Raw genomic sequence first — 5,000 nt, forward strand, 5'->3', positions numbered from 1 at the left:
CCACGCCGGAGGGGCCGGCCTTGCGGCCCGTTCTCCCTGCGGCTGGGGCTTCGCGGTCCTCCCCGGTCTACCCGCCGGAGGCCTGCCGACCGCCCGGTCTACTCGCGAGGGCCTCGCCGGCCCCCTTCCGAGAACGGGGGGCCTCCCGGTCTACCCAGAGAAGGCCCAGTCTGCTTCTCGCGTCCACGGTCACCCCGTTCTCCCGGCCCTGGGCTCCCCTGCAGTCGGCCGGCTGGGTCTTGCCGGTCTACCTCCGAGGAAGGGAGAATTCCCGGTCGGCCCGACGGAGGCCTGCCGGGCTGGGGCTTCCAGCTCTACCTCGAGGACAGACGGCTTCCCGGTCTCCCCTGCTTGGGGCTGGGAAGCGCCGGGCCACCTGACGGCCGGACTGGTACCGCTGCTAACCGGTCTACTAGCCGGGCCGGGGGGGACTGGGGCTTGCCGGTCTACCTCCGAGAACGGGAGGCGGAGGGAGGCGAGGCGAGAGCGGTTGGCGGAGGGTGCGAAGGCCGGAGAAGGGCAGGCTTCCGGGCGTCTGTGTGGGTCCGGCCCCTGCCCGGTCCAGGCAAGTTTGCCGGTGGCCCCGGTCTACCGGCCGGCAAGCGGGGGCGGGTGGGCCGGTCTTCCCGGCGTAAGGAGGGGAAGCGCTGGCCGTTTTCCGGGGGGGGCGGCCGGGTCTAGCTCCCCGTCGGAGGGGCCGGCAGCGTGGCCCGTTCTTCCTGCGGCCGCTGGCAGCTCTCCTCCGGTCCACTGCTGGCCAGGGAAGCTGGGACGTGGCGGTCCCCTTCCGAGGATGGAAGGCTTTCCCGGTCTACCGCTGGGAGGTCTGTCCTCTGCCGGTCCCCCCGTTCTCCGCCCGGGCGAGGCGGCTGGGGCTTCGCGGTCCTCCCCGGTCTACCCGCCGGAGGCCAGCCGACCGCCCGGTCTACTCGCGAAGGCCCCGGTCCTCCCGGCGGCGGGTGGGCCTGCGAACGGAGTCCCCCCAGTCTGCCGGCCGTGGAGGCTGGGCCTTGCCGGGCCCCTCCCGAGAACGGGTCCGGCCCGGGGCTGGCAGCGGTGCCCGGTCTCCCGGCCCTGGGCGCTGCTGGCCGTGGAGGCTGGGTCCTGCCGGTCTACCTCCGAGGAAGGGAGGCTTCCCGGTCGAGCCGCCGGAGGGGCAGGCGACGTTACCCGGTCTCCCGGCCCTCGGCTCCCCTCCGGTCTACCGTTCGGGAAGGCTGGGTCTTGCCGGTCTTCCTCAGAGATCGTGGGGACTTCCCGGTCTACCCATCGGAAAGCGGGGGGGTCCGCCGGTCTACCTGGCGTACGGCGCGGCACCGCTGGCCGGTCTACTCGGTCGCCCGGCCCTCGGCTCCCCTCCGGTCTACCGGGCGGGAAAGCTGGGTCTTGCCGGTCTTCCTCCAGAGATCGAGGGGCTTGCCGGTCTACCTGGCCCACGGCGCGGAACCGCTGGCCGGTCTACTGGGCGCCGGCCCTCGGGAAGCCCGATCTACCGTCCGGAGGGGCTGGCGGCGTTGCCCGGTCTCCCGGCCCTTGGCTCCCCTCCGGTCTACCGGTCGGGAAGGCTGGGTCTTGCCGGTCTTCCTGCCTGCCTGCCTGCCTGCCTGCCTGCCTCCTTCCTGCCGCCTGACCAGCGCTCCTAAACAAAGGGACAGGCTCTTACCCGGTCTACCTGGAAGGCAGGACGCGGACGGCCTGCCTCCCTGCCTGCCTGCCTGCCTGCCGCAGGGTCTGGGACTTCCAGGTCAACCGGAGGAGAAACGGCTTCCCGGTCTACCCTCCAGGAGGCCGCGAGGCGCCAGTCCACTAGGCAGTGGGGGGCTGGAGCCGCTGCCCGGTCTACTAACCTTCGAGGAGGGGGAGGCTCTGGCCGGTCTTGGAGAACGGTAGCGCAACCACGGCGAGCCCGGTCTACCGGCCGGGAAGGCTGGGGTTTGCCGGTCTTCCTCCGAGATCGTCGGGGCTTCCCGGTCTACCCACCGGAAAGAGAGGCTCTGCCTGACCACCTGGCGCACGGCGCGAAACCGCTGGCCTGTCCACTGGGCCCCGGACCTCGGGAAGCCCTGTCTACCCGCCGGAGGAGACAGCGGCGTTGCCCGGCCTCCAGGCCCTCGGCTCCCATCCGGTCTACCAGCCAGGAAGGCTGGTTCTTGCCGGTCTTCCTCCGAGAACGTGCGGCTTCCCGGTCTACCAAGTGGAAGGAGCGGCCCTGCCTGCCTGCCTGCCTGCCTGCCTGCCTGCCTGCCTGCCTGCCTGCCTGCTCGCCGCAGTGCCTGGGGCTTCCAGGTCTACCTCGGAGGAGAAAGGTCTTCCCGGTCTACCCTCCTTGGGCTCGGCAAACGCCGGTCCACACCGACGGCGGTGGGCCTGGAGCGGCTGCCCGGTCTAGTCGCCGGCGGAGGTGGGCAGGCTGGGTCTTGGCGGTCTTCCTCCGAGATCGTGGGGCTTCCCGGTTTACCCACCGGAGAGCGCGGCTCTGCCGGTCTACCTGGCCCACGGCGCGGAACCGCTGGCCGGTCTACTGGGAGTCGGACCTCGGTGAGCCCGGTCTACCGGTCGGAGGGGATGGCGGCGTCGCCCGGTCTCCCGGCCGTCGGCTCCCCTCCGTTCTACCGGCCGGGAAAGCTGGGTCTTGCCGGTCTTCCTCCAGAGATGGAGGGACTTCCCGGTCTACCTGGCGCACGGCGCGGAACCGCTGGCCGGTCTACTGGGAGTCGGACCTCGGTGAGCCCGGTCTACCGGTCGGAGGGGCTGGCGGCATTGCCCGGTCTACCGGCCGTCGGCTCCCCTCCGGTCTACCGGCCGGGAAAGCTGGGTCTGGCCGGTCTTCCTCCAGAGATCGAGGGGCTGGCCGGTCTACCTGGCCCACGGCGCGGAACCGCTGGCCGGTCTACTGGGCGCCGGCCCTCGGGAAGCCCGATCTACCGTCCGGAGGGGCTGGCGGCGTTGCCCGGTCTCCCGGCCCTTGGCTCCCCTCCGGTCTACCTGTCGGGAAGGCTGGGTCTTGCCAGTCTTCCTTCCTGCCTGCCTGCCTGCCTGCCTGCCTGCCTGCCTGCCTCCTTCCTGCCGCCTGACCAGCGCTCCTAAACAAAGGGACAGGCTCTTACCCGGTCTACCTGGAAGGCAGGACGCGGACGGCCTGCCTGCCTGCCTGCCTGCCTGCCTGCCTGCCTGCCTGCCTGCCTGCCTGCCGCAGGGTCTGGGACTTCCAGGTCAACCTGAGGAGAAACGGCTTCCCGGTCTACCCTCCAGGAGGCCGCGAGGCGCCAGTCCACTAGGCAGTGGGGGGCTGGAGCCGCTGCCCGGTCTACTAACCTTCGAGGAGGGGGAGGCTCTGGCCGGTCTTGGAGAACGGTAGCGCAACCACGGCGAGCCCGGTCTACCGGCCGGGAAGGCTGGGGTTTGCCGGTCTTCCTCAGAGATCGTCGGGGCTTCCCGGTCTACCCACCGGAAAGAGAGGCTCTGCCTGACCACCTGGCGCACGGCGCGAAACCGCTGGCCTGTCCACTGGGCCCCGGACCTCGGGAAGCCCTGTCTACCCGCCGGAGGAGACAGCGGCGTTGCCCGGCCTGCAGGCCCTCGGCTCCCATCCGGTCTACCAGCCAGGAAGGCTGGTTCTTGTCGGTCTTCCTCAGAGAACGTGCGGCTTCCCGGTCTACCAAGTGGAAGGAGCGGCCCTGCCTGCCTGCCTGCCTGCCTGCCTGCCTGCCTGCCTGCCTGCTCGCCGCAGTGCCTGGGGCTTCCAGGTCTACCTCGGAGGAGAAAGGTCTTCCCGGTCTACCCTCCTTGGGCTCGGCAAACGCCGGTCCACACCGACGGCGGTGGGCCTGGAGCGGCTGCCCGGTCTAGTCGCCGGCGGAGGTGGGCAGGCTGGGTCTTGGCGGTCTTCCTCCGAGATCGTGGGGCTTCCCGGTTTACCCACTGGAGAGCGCGGCTCTGCCGGGCTACCTGGCGCACGACACGGAACCGCTGGCCGTTCTACTGGACGCTGGACCTCGGGAAGCCCGATCTACCGTCCGGAGGGGCTGGCGGCATTGCCCGGTCTCCCGGCCGTCGGCTCCCCTCCGGTCTACCGGGCGGGAAAGCTGGGTCTGGCCGGTCTTCCTCCAGAGATCGAGGGGCTGGCCGGTCTACCTGGCACACGGCGCGGATCCGCTGGCCGGTCTACTGGGAGTCGGACCTCGGTGAGCCCGGTCTACCGTCCGGAGGGGCTGGCGGCATTGCCCGGTCTCCCGGCCGTCGGCTCCCCTCCGGTCTACCGGGCGGGAAAGCTGGGTCTGGCCGGTCTTCCTCCAGAGATCGAGGGGCTGGCCGGTCTACCTGGCACACGGCGCGGATCCGCTGGCCGGTCTACTGGGAGTCGGACCTCGGTGAGCCCGGTCTACCGGCCGGAGGGGCTGGCGGCGTCGCCCGGTCTCCCGGCCGTCGGCTCCCCTCCGGTCTACCGGCACCCGAAGGCTGGAGTTTGCCGGTCTACTAGGGAGGGCGTAGGACTTCCCGGTCTACCGGCCCGCTCCCCCTATGGAGCCTCCAGGTCTACGTGGTCGCTGTAACCTGACGACATCGCCAAGGGTGGGTGGGGTTCGTGGCGACAGCTGCCGTAGAACTCGGTGACTTTGTAGACAGTGCAGCAGGTAGGCGATGGAGGGGACGGGTGAGGGCGTGCGTGCGTGCGTGCGTGCGTGCGTCCTTGCAGGGACGGCAAGGGAGAAAAGTCTCGGCGTGCGTGCGTTCCTTTGCGGGAGGGGGAGCATGCAGAGACACAGGGATACAGAAAGACAAGCACTAAAGCACTCGTGCGCTCTCACACACACTTGATTGCGGGGCAGAGGGAGGGAGGGAGACGAGGGAGGGAGACGAGAGAGAGAGAGAGAGAGAGAGAGAGAGAGAGAGGCGCGCAGGCAGAGGCAGGCAGAAACAAAATCTCTCTGTCTCTCGTCTCTCGTCTCTCGTCTCGCGTCTCGCGTCTCTCGCGTCTCTCGCGTCTCTCTCTCTCTCTC

Source organism: Podarcis vaucheri (assembly GCF_965113315.1).
Source record: "Podarcis vaucheri genome assembly, chromosome: 15".
Classification (NCBI taxonomy): Eukaryota; Metazoa; Chordata; class Lepidosauria; order Squamata; family Lacertidae; genus Podarcis; species Podarcis vaucheri.